The 14,196-nt window shown below is 43.1% G+C and overlaps 1 protein-coding gene across 2 annotated transcripts in view; it reads right to left on the reverse strand.

The window, feature by feature from the left end:
* Positions 1-4,918, reverse strand: part of LOC133548879 (synapse differentiation-inducing gene protein 1-like) — a 102,407-nt gene extending 97,489 nt beyond the window's left edge. The window contains exons 1-2 of one of the 2 annotated variants that reach the window (XM_061893816.1): positions 4,844-4,918; positions 4,629-4,752 (exon numbers count right to left, since the gene is read on the reverse strand). The gene's annotated coding sequence lies outside the window, so the exon portion shown is untranslated. Of the gene's footprint in view, positions 1-4,628 lie in introns of both variants that reach the window. The other variant, XM_061893815.1, reaches the window with a different exon arrangement.
* Between the last annotated feature and the right edge of the window lie 9,278 nt (positions 4,919-14,196).

Consider the following 14,196-nt stretch of genomic DNA (forward strand, 5'->3'; position numbering starts at 1 on the left):
TTCAATAACAAAACACCACTCGGGTTCAAGTATGGGTGGCCATTCTTCCCAATCACGCCTCTCCAAGTTTCACTGTCGCTCCCAACATAAGCGTTGAAGTCCCCTCGTAGGACAAGGGAATCACCCGGGGGAGCACTCTCCATTACTCCCTCGAGTGTACCCAAAACGGGTGGGTACTCTGAACTGCTGTTTGTTGCGTAAGCACAAAGACAGTCAGGACCCGTCCCCCAACCCGAAGGCGGAGGGAGGCTACCCTTTTGTCCACCGGGTTAAATTCCAACGTACAGGCTTTGAGCCGGGGGGCAACAAGAATTGCCACCGCAGCCCGTCGCCTCTCACTGCCGGCAACGCCAGAGTAGAAGAGAGAACCGCCCCTCTCGAGAGAAGTGGTTCCAGAGCCCTTGCTGTGCGTCAAAGTGAGTCCGACTATATCCAGCCGGAACTTCTCCACTTCGCGCACTAGCTCAGGCTCTTCTCCCCCGGTGAGGTGATGTTCCACGTCCCAAGAGCTAGCTTCTGTAGCCAAGGATCGGACCGCAAAGTGCCCTGCCTTCGGCTGCCGCCCAGCTCACATTGCACCCGACCTCAATGGCCCCTGCTATGGGTGGTGAGCCCATTGGAGGGGTGACCCAAGTTGCCTCTTCGGGCTGTGCCCGGCCGCCATCGTGCCCCACCTCCGGGCCTGGCTCCAGAAGGGGGCCCCGGTGACCCGCGTCCGGGCGAGGGAAATCTGGGTTCATGCTTTGTCATCTTCATAAAGGTCTTCGAGCTGCTCTTTGTCTGATCCCTCACCCAGGACCTGTTTGCCTTGGGAGACCCCAGCAGGGGGCATAAAGCCCCCGGACAACATGGCTCCTAGGATCATTGGGACACGCAAACTCCTCTACCACGATAAGGTGGCAGATCAGACAACCACAACTTATTTACATCATCACACAAGGACAATACATGCTCTTATTCACTTCTGTCATCATTTGTAAAAACTACCATGATTTTAACAGACACACCTCACAATTTACAACAAAAATGCTCTAATGGATCAATATAGTACACATTAAGTTGATATGTCAAACACAATGCCCACCTTTAGTGACCATGTGAGCAATTTTGAATGCTCCAAAGCCACTTTTGATAACTTAAATGTTTCTATTCCTTTTGATCTAACAGTGAAAAGGCTAATTGGTCTGTACTTGTTGTAAGTGAAAGTCAGCTCCAGACTTTCGTATAAGCATTGTAACTTTGTTTCTCAACTTTTAAAAATCATACGGCCCGTATTTAGACCTGTTTTTATTTCTATTTTGACAGCTGAGTCCCGATTTTTCATTAGAATCCAAATTGTTTCATTAATCCAAGGTATTTTTACTTTCTTTTAATTTCACTTTTCTTTCTGGGTTTTGTGTTAGTGTATTTACAGATGATCTCTTTGATTTTTGTATCCAACGTAATTCTAGTAGGGCTGCTTATCATTTGTGTCATGTAGAAGCCATTTATAATATCCTTACGTTTCTTTCTACGCAACTTATTTAATCAGTCCAGATTAACGTCCCCCTTAACGTGCTATTATTTCATATTGTGCTGTTTGAGGATGTCTGAGAATTAATTAAGAAAAATGTCTTTAGCTGTGGTTGGTGGGTATGCTACAATTACCTTGAAATACATTTGTGAGGAAAATGTGAGTTTAATTTCAACACCCTCAAGATGATCTACTGGTAGGGTTATTTGTTCACTTTTAATATTTTCCCTTACATGAATCATAACTCCTCCCCCCTTTGTTACTTGATCTGTTATTTCTGTAACATTGTACCCCCGGACATTAATTAGAACAAAAGGGTCTTAACCATGTCTAAGGTACCTCAAATTCGAGTCTGACACTAACTGCCGTATTAGTTCAGAATGGTTCCTTTTGTAGAACGTTGAGTGATGCGGACACATTTGTTACTGAATACTTTCTATCAGACTTTTGTCTCTAAGCGGTTTTTTGTATGTAATAAGTAACTATGATTATTTGATATGCTTAAATGTGTTTTTCGAGCTCAAATTAGTATTACTCATTCACGGATGCCATTCTACTATAATACTATAAAAAGGTCAGTAAATGCATGTATATATTTGTAAACGCTCTGACCCGGGAAAGGGGTAGGATTAAATAAGCTTTGCTTCTTCCTACTCCTTTTCGGACATAATGTTATGTGAAAATATATGAAATTATCTGATGTATTATGTTGTAAGTATGTTCATGATCAAACCTGTGACTCAGACTCCATGATTCAAACAGGTGTGACTATAAACGTCGACTATATTTTGATTAAACCCGATTACACAGTTAAATGTTAAAAATATTTTAGAATATACATTTTTATTTTCTTCTATTGTGATTATTCTTAAAATAATTAAAATGTCAATATATTTAAATAATACATTTTATGTTCATCATATTTAATTTAATATGTTATTAATTTATTTGTTTACATAACTATTAATTCAAAGCTACAATGTTTTCTAATCTATGATGTGTGTGCGTGTGTGCGTCTGTATCTTAACTCCCACACAGGAAGTGGATCAGTACAGGCTCAAGGCTGTGTAAACATAATATTAAACACATAAAATAAATGAACAATGAATCAACCTATGCTTCAATGTCCAACAATCAAATTTTATTTATTAATATTTAAATGTTTATTTATTCATATACCTTTTATTTTACTGGAATTAGTAAGCACAAACTACCGGTATACTCTACAGACTGAGAACAGCTGTCCAAACACACCTAGTAATATCAAGCTTAATGCTAACCTAGCCTTACTGGGCTTCAGTAAGCTAATTTTTGCTAACCTAGCTCAATGCTAAACTAATCCTATGCTAATCTAAAATATGCTACGCTATGCTATGCTAACAGTGACACACCTCTCCGGCCCACGTCACACAACCACGTCACACACCTTTATTTCCAAGACACGTATCTTATCTCAATGTTAACAAACAGAGACTCTTCTCGTATTTTCATTCACACCGTGTACTTTCTCACACTTTAAACAAAAATATATTCGGAAAAGAATGGAGGGTAATCGTTAACCAGCTATGTCTTATCTCTCACACACCACTTCTTCTTATTATTGCTTCACACGCAAACAACATTTTTTTAACAAAGACAGAGAGCCTTTTTTCTGTAGTCAAACTCTCCGACCCTTTTTACAAAACTACAATATCATATAATCCCAATCACACCCATACAGTCAACCGGGCGGAATTGCCAACACAACAAAAACAACCTCAACAGTCAACTATTTTTCTCACCCAGAAGCATAGCTGTGCTATATCAGATCTTAAAAATAATAAACAACATTTATCATTCACTCTGAGCTGAACAAATGGCTCGGTAGGTAGAAGTCCGGGCATCTCTGCTTAGGCTGCTGCCCCCGTGATACGACCTCGGATGAGTGGAAATTGATACATTGATGGATAGATCATTCACTCACATGCTTTCTGAACATAAACTTTGTCTATCGTTTCGTAAACACACACATTTTGGACAATTTCCCATCTTTTACAGTTCAGCAGGGATGTGGGGGAAAAAAAAAAGAAATGTGAAGCTCGCTGCGCCAAAGAGGGAGGATGAGGGAGAGTGGGAGCATTGGAAAATAAAACAAATCAGACCCGTAGGTACATGCATTATTGTTTATAAATACACATTTATACAAATGTACCAACAAACATTGAATCACTCCACATCCAACACACTTCTCAATATTCACCAATTTATATACACATTAACAAAATACTACCCACCCAATGTCGGGACAACTCTAAACAATTATGCACGCGTTCTTTTTGTGAACCGGCTGTCTCAAACACCAACAGAGGTCCCTTCTTACTTATTAACGGCGATTAACCCGTCCAGCGGAGCAGACCCTGCGTTACCTCCCTGACCCCCACAGCACACAGCCTAAGGCTCTATTGAGTCACTGGTCGTCACCCGCCGACTCTACACTCACGTGTATGGTCAGTACCAAACAGCATCACCAAGTTTCACCAAAGCTCTACTGTCTGGAACCCGATCTCCATCCGTCTAACTGTAGCCCACTTATCAGATTGCTGTGACAAACATCATCTCAGTCTCTCTTCCAACGGAGTCACTGAAAGGTCACTAAAAATTTGGCTTTTATACCGCTACAGCTCCACAAAGACAGATGTGTCGCACCTTCACAAACGTAACAATTTTTATATAGTCAAAAGTACCGCCATTTAGTTAACAATGCCTTTACTTTAGCTGTACCCAACTACACTCAACTGGCATACTTGCAGAAGAAGACCCCCCTCTGTTGTTAGCCAGAGGAGGGGAAGAGGTTAAAAATGTATTTGTATCAAATCGTTTGTGCAACACACTCCTGAACCACCACAATTCTATTGTATTTTCTGATTATTATAACAAGTATCACAAGTTTTCAGACGAACACACAGACAATATAATCACATATAAGACAACCTAATATACCCAATCACTGGTTGTTTTTGGAGAACCTGCTAGACTTATCTTTTTTTTTTAATCAAAAAACAGGTTCAGTAATAAGTCTTACCATTCCGATCATCTCCAGACAGACAGCTTTTACACTTCAAACAAAACTGCTTACCTTTAAATGCGCGTTTGTAACCCTCCGTCTGCCTGAGAGAGGACCGGGAGCGGTCTCGACCTGCAGCGTTCTTGGACCATCCTGTTCGTGACGCCACTTTGTAGTGGAATGGTCCGAAACTCAACTGCAGACAAAGTGGTTTTAGTATAAAAGTTTTATTTACCCATTAATTAAAATAGTACAAGTTGGATTAAATTGCCCATGCAGACAGATACCGTCCTCCAGAGGAAGCAGGATCAAACGAAAAACATGCCAATCATCTCTCTTCTCTTGGTCCACTGGCTTTTTATGTTTTCGTCATGTGTCAAGGTCGAGTTGTTTTTGCCACTGCTGGCACCAACATAATCCTGGATCTCCTAGTCATAACAAACAGTCATAACATTTCTTAGAATGGTGAGAGTGGCCACAAACTGAACTTTCCCCAATATATCCCATTGGTTCTGAATAGAAAAAAAGAAAAGAGCAGACCTCTTAGCCTTTTTGACAGATCTTCAAAATATGGTATAAATTAATCAAAATAAAGTCAGAAATTCCACTACAATAAATTTTCCCTCTTAATATTTATTTTCAAATTTGTTGAAAGGTGCAAGTGAAACCATGTGATGTTACTTGATGTAAACATGTCTGTAACAAATAAATCATAACCATAGCCACACTGTGTAATGACTAACATTTACATGGAATTTCATAGATGACATTGCATTTATTGTTTTGTTCTATTCTGTCTTTTGAATGTACAAGTATATATCTTGTTTTTAGTGTGAGCTATAACTGTTGTGTTTATTTTGTGTCATTGTGAAGTTTTTTGTACCTGAAAATCAGTAATCCCGGCCCCCAGACACATTTTTTCCTCTAAATTTGCCCCCCAGGTCAAAATAATCATGGTTACTACTCTTTACCGCATCTCTCCATGAACCCCGTTACAAACATCGAACCAGGAACGTCGGGTTGCAGTGCATTGTGGGTAGGCGAGTCTTGTACATGATCATGTTCTGGCGGTTCATTTGCAAAATAACCCAGAGAGCACAACTCAGGTTTGATACAAAATGAAAGTAAAAAGTCATGTTGGAATATTAAAAAAAACTCCCCTCAGATTAATTGTTGTTCTCTTGGAAGTGGAGAGGGGGTGGAGGGTAGGGGCAAAGGTGGTCTCTGATTCATCTTTGACACAGCAGAAAAAGGGCTGAGAGAGGTTAAACCGAGGAAGCGTGGTGTTTTTTTCACTACAGCGCAACGAGGCACATATGTTTTTCGTTAGTGTCCCCTGTCTCTTGTTTGTCGTCGCGCACCTGATTTGTTGATTATGTCTTCTATTTAAGACTGCCTTTGTTTGACATTCGTTCTTGGACTCTTGTTTGCTCCCACGCAACACTTGACGTCGCTCGTCCTGCATTGTGGTAAAGACTACTTTTGTTACTTGTTAGCTTCCACGCTATTCCTGTTTAGTTTATGTCCCTAGTTTACATACTAGCGCTTTCTGTTTGTTTTGTCAAGTGCCTTTGTGCAAGTGCATTTGTTTTTAGTTTGTTTTATTGTATAATAAATTATTTTTCCTACCTATACGCTGTGTCCATCTTCGCTGCACCCACGGGAGAACGCAAACCCCGCCACGATGCCAGCTTAGCATCACAGAAGAGTCCAAGCAAAGAGACTTACGGGGCAGATAGCCCAAAAGATAGAGGCTGGGATTTTTCGCCACACGCCAGAGTGGATCTGGGAGCCCGGACGTCTCCAGGCTTCATCCGACACCTCTTGGCTCGATGCGGTCCCGCCTCGCATGGTCAGCGACAGCAGAAGTCACGGAGGAAGGCTTTGCCTCGCGAAAGTGACGCGCAAGTCCTGCCATCTCGCCTTCATGGACACAGCCACTTTCAACCCGTCCAGGACTCGCCCTACATATCTGGTAGTACTTTTTGTTATTCCTCTTTTCTCTCCTCCGGCTGGCCCGCTAGTCACAAGTACTCCAGTGGTGACGTCACTCCTCTGACGTCCCCAGAGGAGAGTGGAGATGAGGAGTTTTTTTAGAACATGCTGTCGTCCACAAGGGATTGTAATAGTGCTATCAGACACTTTCAGGACATTTTTTTGCAGTTCCAAACTGACTCTCAGTTTTTTAAAGTCCCGCCCCCTGGGACTATTGCTCCCACCCTGTCTACCTCTTTCTGTTCCTTCCCCCACCCATCCCTAGAGGTAGTTTTTGACCCTGGACAGCGCGTCTGGCGTCCGCTTTTGGAAGGGGGGGCTCGTGCTGGTAGCTGTGCTATGGATGTAGCACAGCGGCGTTCAGCCAAGCCTCCACCTCCACAAAGACCTCCTCCACCGGTCTTTCGTCCCGCCAGACCGCAACCTCCTGTACGTCCTCCTCCACCGGTATTCTGGTTAGCTCTTCTTAGGCCACCTCCACCGATAATCCGGTTAGCACCTCCTGGGCCGCCTCCACCGACACCACGGCTAGCTGTTGTATGTCATAGCCCTAGCCTAAGTCCAAATCCTAGCCCTAGCCATAGCCCTAGTCCAAGCCCTAGTCCTAGTCCGACTCCTGGTCCAACTCGTGGTCTGACTCGTGGTCTGACTCATGGTCCCAGTCCGAGACAGAGTCTGAGGCCAAGTCTGAGGCCGAGTCCTAGCCTGAGTCCTAGCCTGAGTCCTAGCCCAAATCCTAGCCCAAGTCCTATCCCATGTCCTAGCCACAGTCCTAGCCACAGTCCTACCCAAAGTCTTAGCCCAAGTCACAGTCACAGTCCTAGTTATAGTTCCAGTCCTGGTCCCTGTCATAGTCATAGTCCTAGCCTTTGTCTTAGTCATAGTATTTGTCCTAGTCCTAGTCTTAGTCATAGTCCCAGTCTTAGTCACAGTCATAGTCTTAGTCCTAGCCCCAGTCCCAGTCTTAGTCCTAGTCTTAGTCATAGTCTTAGTCACAGTCCTAGTCATAGTCATAGTCTTAGTTGTAGTCCTAGTCACAGTCGTAGTCCTTGTCATAGTTTGAGTCCAAGTCTTAGTCCGAGTCCTTGTCATTTTCCAAGTCTGAATCCCACTCCCGCACCTGACTTCATGCTGGATCCCACTCTAGCACAGGTCTCAATGCTGGATCCCTCTCCAGCACCGGACTTCATGCTGGATCACACTCCAGCACAGGACTCAATGCTGGATCCCACTCCAGCACAGGACTCAATGCTGGATTCCACTCCAGCACCTGCTCCTCGGCCGGCATCTGCACCTGCTCCTCGGCCGACATCTGCATCTGCTTCTCGGCTGACGCCCCAAGCTCCAGCGCTGTCTTCGCCTGCTTTGGCTGCAATCCCCGCACCTTCATCATCTGCAACTTCCAAGCCCGCCATGACGACGGCCCCAAAGCGCCCACCTCCACGTCAGGCCACGAGTGTGGCCTTGTCCTGGTCGTTCTCCTCGCCAGGCGCTTCCTCCTCCACGTCGGCCATGGGTGTGGCCTCTACGAGGTCGCCCTCCTCGTCGGGCGCTTCCTCCTACACGTCGGTCATGGATGTAGCCGTGCCCAGGTCGTCCTCCTCGCCGGGTGCCCACTCCAAGTCGGCCTCCAAGACTTTTACGGCAGCGGCGTCCATCCGGGAAGACGCAACCTGGCGACACTCCACCGTGTCCTCCCTCCGCCGTGTCCTCCGTTTGTACTTTTTTGTGTGGGGGGGGTTCATTTTGATAGACTTTTTGGGACATCTGGGATCAGTCCCTTGAAGGGAGGCTTATGTCATGGTCCACGTCTTGGACCATGTCATATTCTGGGTTTTGTTCTGTTTTGTTATCGCCCTGTGTTGTATTTGACGTCTTTGGTTCCCGGTGGCACTTCCTGTTTTGTTTCCGTTGTCATGGTAACTCGTTAGTGTCACCTGTCTCTTGTTTGTCGTCGCGCACCTGATTTGTTGATTATGTCTTCTATTTAAGACCACCTTTGTTTGAGATTCGTTCTTGGACTCTTGTTTGCTCCCACGCAATAGTTGATGTCGCTCGTCCTGCATTGTGGTAAGACTACTTTTGTTACTTGTTAGCTTCCAGGCTATTCCTGTTTAGTTTATGTCCCTAGTTTACATACTAGCACTTTCTGTTTGTTTTGTCCAGTGCATTTGTGCAAGTGCCTTTGTTTTTAGTTTGTTTTATTGTATAATAAATTATTATTCCTACCTGTACGCTGTGTCCATCTTTGCTGCAAACACGGGAGAACGCAAAGACCGCCACAATGCCAGCTAAGCGTCACAATATACACATATTTAAAAAACACTGGGTTAAATAAAATAATATGTAGTCCACATCTCGGTCCACACTCTATTACAGTGGGTGGCGGTAATGCACACCAGAAGGTTGTTTGCCGGAAACAACCCCCCACCTCCGGAATCAGTCCCCGCCTACTCCCCTTGAGTTAAGCGCGAAATTCATTTGAGCGAAAGAGTGAGAGGAGCTCTTTAAAGCCCCGGAGAAGCTTAAAAACCTTACATAAAACAAGAAAAACTTACATGTAGGACATTCGCCGTCATTTTCGATTATATTGTCCAAGGATTCGATGTCTGGGTTTTTTGGCGGAATCAAGCCTTCTTCAGCCTGGAATGGAAGCCTGTCTCCGGCGGCAGTTGATGGCACTCGCTTGGTTAAGGGACTCCAGCGAGCCGGAGGTGTAAAGGGAAAATCTGTAAGTAAATATATATATATATTGTATATCGCATGTTTTTTTTTCTTGTAAAATGAGAATAATTTGACTCACCAAACTGCGATTGTGATAAAGCGATCGCGTAAGGATCCTCCAACATTCCCTCTATAAAACAACATAATTAATACACACCCCGAGAGTCATTTTCCAACTTTGTAAGATTAATCAGGCTTAGTTCTTCATCGCTTACTTCAGCGTCAGTTAGTAAAAAAAAAAGTATTATATCGGCGTACACATCTGCAAAGATTTTAACGTTTAAATGGGGTTAAACCATCGTCCAACAACATATACCAATAACGTGGTAAAACGGAGGCAATGTGTGTGTGTGTGTGTGTGTGTGTGTGTGTGTGTGTGTGTGTGTGTGTGTGTGTGTGTGTGTGTGTGTGTGTGTGAATTAAACACATTTATAAACTTATTGGTGTGTTCGTAATTTATTCGGTGGTACCTTGCACTACAGCCTTACAACTTCCGGATGGTCCACAGGCCGGGTGCTCAGAGGGCCGTGGCCGACTTTCTCTTTCGGCCCTCTCCGGAGGGGGGGGACTACTGCCCGGCCTGAATCGGGTGGTGGAGGCATGTGGAGAGGGGCATGTCCTACGCGTTCCCTGCGGGCGGGCCATGTGCAGGAGCCGATCATGAAGCAGCAAACAGGTGAGCAGATACCTCAGCTGGAACAAGTTATCTAGTCACCTGTTCCTTTATCAGCAACGTTAGAAATCATGACATGGTTGGCGGCAGGAGGGAGAGACTGACGGACGGAGGAGTGGAAGGTCAAAGACATTGCGAACGATACGATTGAGCTGAAAAGCCAAGAGACATTGTGAACTATTTCATTGAGCTGTATAAGTATGGGAAACATTAAAAGAAAATGTAACCACTGAGCAGAGTGTGGTGTGTCTGTGACACAGGAGAGGATCCGGGTCGTAGACCTTCCACACTGCACCTTAACCGTAATCTGAACACAGAAATTAAGCAACACCCACCTCTGAATGATGCCCGCCAATACATCAATAATGAATTCACCTTCTTTGAATGGGTTTCCCGCCCTAACAACTTACTTGCCAACCCTCGCGATTTTCCCGGGTGACTACCGAATTTCAATGCACCTCCTGGGGCAACCGTTCTCCAGAATTTGTCCAGATTATAACCGGACCAACAACATTAAGGATATACCGTGATGGCACTGCCTATAACGTCCTCTACAAGTGTGCCAGGTCATTTGCATGATGTGTGGGGCCTCTGCAGACCTACAAGAAGGACTCCAAGACAGACTTCATTAACAGCCATACAGGTCAGACTGAGGGTGGCCGTATAAACAACTTTTCTTTGTGTTGTGTTACGGTGCTGATGTTCTCCCGAAATGTGTTTGTCATTCTTGTTTGGTGTGGCTTCGCAGTTTGGCGCATATTTGTAACAGTATTAAAATTATTTATACGGCCAGCCTCAGTGTGACCTGTGTGGCTGTTGATCAAGTATGTCTTGCAGACACTCTCGCGTTACATTGAGAGCCAAGATAAACATATAATCTTGGCGATATGCCATTTATATAAGATATAGATGGTTTCAAAGGCAGTGACGGTACTCCACCCATCATCATTATCCGGGTGGAATTTGACAGAAACTCGAGAGAGAATTGATGCCCTGAATTACAGGAAAATTGTGAGGGTTAGAAAGTAGGACGCTGTAAAACTCACGGGCTGCACTAATGTTAAATTGTCGTATGAAGGTGCGAGCCGTAAAATAGCGTGTCTTAGACCCCTAATCTAAACTCTACCTTTACTGTAGTTTTTTTCTTAGTTTTTATTTAATAAGTTTTAGGTGTATTTGTTTGAGTATAAAAGTGTTTTTCTTCGGTCATGAAATGATGATAATAGTGTGCCAGGGCATACATAGATTTTATATTTAACACATAAATCTCTGGAGTCTACATCAACTTCAGATCTATTCCATTTTAGATGTAACACATACATCTCTGGAGTCTACATCAACTTCAGATCTATTCCTCATTTCAAAATGTTTTAATTTTTTTTTTTTTTTTTTTGTTTGTTCGTTTTCCGCCCTTTTTTGTCAAACAAAACTATGTTTTTTATGGCAAACACACAAAATATGCAAAATATTCCACCAGAATAATTGTTCAAAGTGGAATATTTGATTTTACGTAATCGGGGTTGAGGTGGGGGCAGGGGGCACGCGGGGGTGTATATTGTAGCGTCCCGGAAGAGTTAGTGCTACAAGGGATTATGGGTGTAGGCGCAGGGATTTGTTTCTCACTTGTCACCTGGGATAGTGGGTGTGGCTACATGTGTGTGGGCGGAGTGTGTGTAGGTGGAGTGTTTGTGGGGCTGAATGATTGCTGAATGAATATCACCTGCACCTGTCTGGGAATTGTTTGACTTGTATGGATAGAGTGTGAACCTGGGTGCCGTTACTTCTGTTGACCGCAAAAGGATCGCAAAAGAATCGCAATAGAACTGCAAAGGAACCACAAACCATCTGAATTGTGTTGACATTGTGTTTTTACTCAAAGGGGAAAAAAATCACCCTCAAAACAGAAATAAGGACCTCATGTTGCATGCTTGGACCTAGCGTGTCAGACAGAGCCCAGCTTTCCACTCTCAGTGACTATTTACAAACCCCGTTTCCATATGAGTCGGGAAATTGTGTTAGATATTCAGTTGAATATGCTACAAAGACAACATATTTGATGTTCAAAAGGCTAAACATTTTTTGCAAATAATCATTAACTTTAGAATTTGTTGCCAGCAATACGTGACAAAGAAGTTGGGAAAGGTGGCAATACATACTGATAAAGTTGAGGAATGCTCATCAAACACTTATATGGAACATCCCACAGGTGTGCAGGCTAATTGGGAACAGTTGGGTGCGATGATTGGGTATAAAAGCAGTTTCCAGGAAATGCTAAGTAATTCACAAACAAGGATGGGGTGAGGGTCACCACGTTGTAAGCAAATTGTCGAACAGTTTTAGAACAACATTTCTCAAGGAGCTAATGCAAGGGTTTTAGGGATTTTACCATCTACGGTCCGTAAAATCATCAAAAAGTTCAGAATCTGGAAAAATCACTGCACGCAAGCGATGATATTACGGACTTTTGATCCCTCAGGCGTTACTGCATCAAAAACCGACATCAGTGTGTAAAGGATATCACTACATGAGCTCACTTCATAAAACCACTGTCAGTAACTACAGTTGGTCGCTACATCTGTAAGTGCAAGTTAAAACTCTACTATGCAAAGCCAAACCCATTTATCAACAATATCCTGAAACGCTGCCGGCTTGGCTGTGCCCGAGCTCAAGTAAGATGGATGGATGCAAAGTGGAAAGGTGTTCTGTGGTCTGACAAGTCCACATTTCAAATTGTATTTGGAAACAGAGGACGTGGTGTCCACCAGAACAAAGAGGAACATAACCATTCGGATTGTTATAGGCGCAAAGTTCAAAAGTAAGCATCTGTGATGGTATGGGGGTGTATTAGTGCCCAAGGCATGGGTAACTTACACACCTGTGAAAGCACCACTAATGCTAAAAGGTCCATACAGGTTTTGGAGCAACATATGTTGTCATCCAAGCAACGCTATCATGGACGCCCCTGCTTATTTCAGCAAGACAAGTGGCTTTGTCAAAAAAGAGTGTGGGTACTTTCCTGGCCCGCCTGCAGTCCAGAACTGTCTCCCATCGAAAATGTGTGGTGCAATATGAAGCGTAAAATACGACAGCTGAGACCCCACACTGTTGAACGACTGAAGTTCTACATAAAACAAGAATGGGAAAGAATTCCACTTTCAAAGCTTCAAGAATTATTTTCTTCAGTTCCCAAAGGTTTATTGAGTGTTGTAAAAAGAAAAGGTGATGTAACACAGTGGTGAACATGTCCTTTCACAACTACTTTGGCACATGTTGCAGCCATGAAATTCTAAGTTAATTATTATTTGCAAAAAAAACTTAAATTTATGAGTTTAAACATCAAATGCATTGTAGTGCATTCAATTGAATATGGGTTGAAAAGGATTTGCAAATCTTTGTATTCCGTTTATATTTACATCCAACACAAGTTCCCAACTCATATGGAAACGGGGTTTGTACTTTCTGATAGTCACACAACATTGTAAACAGAAAAGGCTACATATATGACACCGACCTTCTGATACTTCGGTGGAATTGTGCACTTTGGAACACTCAACTACTCAAGTAACCAAATGAAACGAAGGAGCACAGCACAACCCATGGTATGTGAAATTCAGTTCATTTATACTGTGAATTATACTTGACTTGACACAGTTGAAGCTGGTTACTGCTGCATATTGGATACAGTAGCTGTGGCTGTCATTTTGATGTCATTATTGCTTGGGATTGAATAACCTGTGGAAAATGGATCGCTTATTTGTGCACATTAAAGAAGTTATGTTGGATGTGGAATTTTGATGCATTTATTGCTGATGGTCAAGCCTGAAATAAAGTGTGGATTTGGAAGCAACAGTGACTTTGTGTATGGAGTCATATTTTTGCCAAAACAAAGCAGCGAATTTGGATGTGGATTCATGATGCAAATGTGGATTGTGACATATGCTCTCTGAACTTTTGTGGTGCACATATTGATGGATGTCAAGATGAGTGGATCAAAAGCTGGTTCCCAATTGAAAGGATAAAAAGCTGGTTCGAATGCAAATTAAATTGATTTCAATGAAACTGTTAAAAGAAAAATCCTTCTCACTGAAAAGGGCTTGGTGTGCAAAATGGAGAAGCTTCAAAAAGAACGCCAAGCAAGAGTGAATAAAATAAATGTATCATCATTGTTTTAAAGACGCTCATGGAGAATGATTAAAATGTTTCACAGGTGAAAACTCAACTGGACATTTTGATGCAATTACATAAGGA

Source organism: Nerophis ophidion, linkage group LG03, assembly GCF_033978795.1.
Source record: "Nerophis ophidion isolate RoL-2023_Sa linkage group LG03, RoL_Noph_v1.0, whole genome shotgun sequence".
Taxonomy (NCBI): Eukaryota; Metazoa; Chordata; class Actinopteri; order Syngnathiformes; family Syngnathidae; genus Nerophis; species Nerophis ophidion.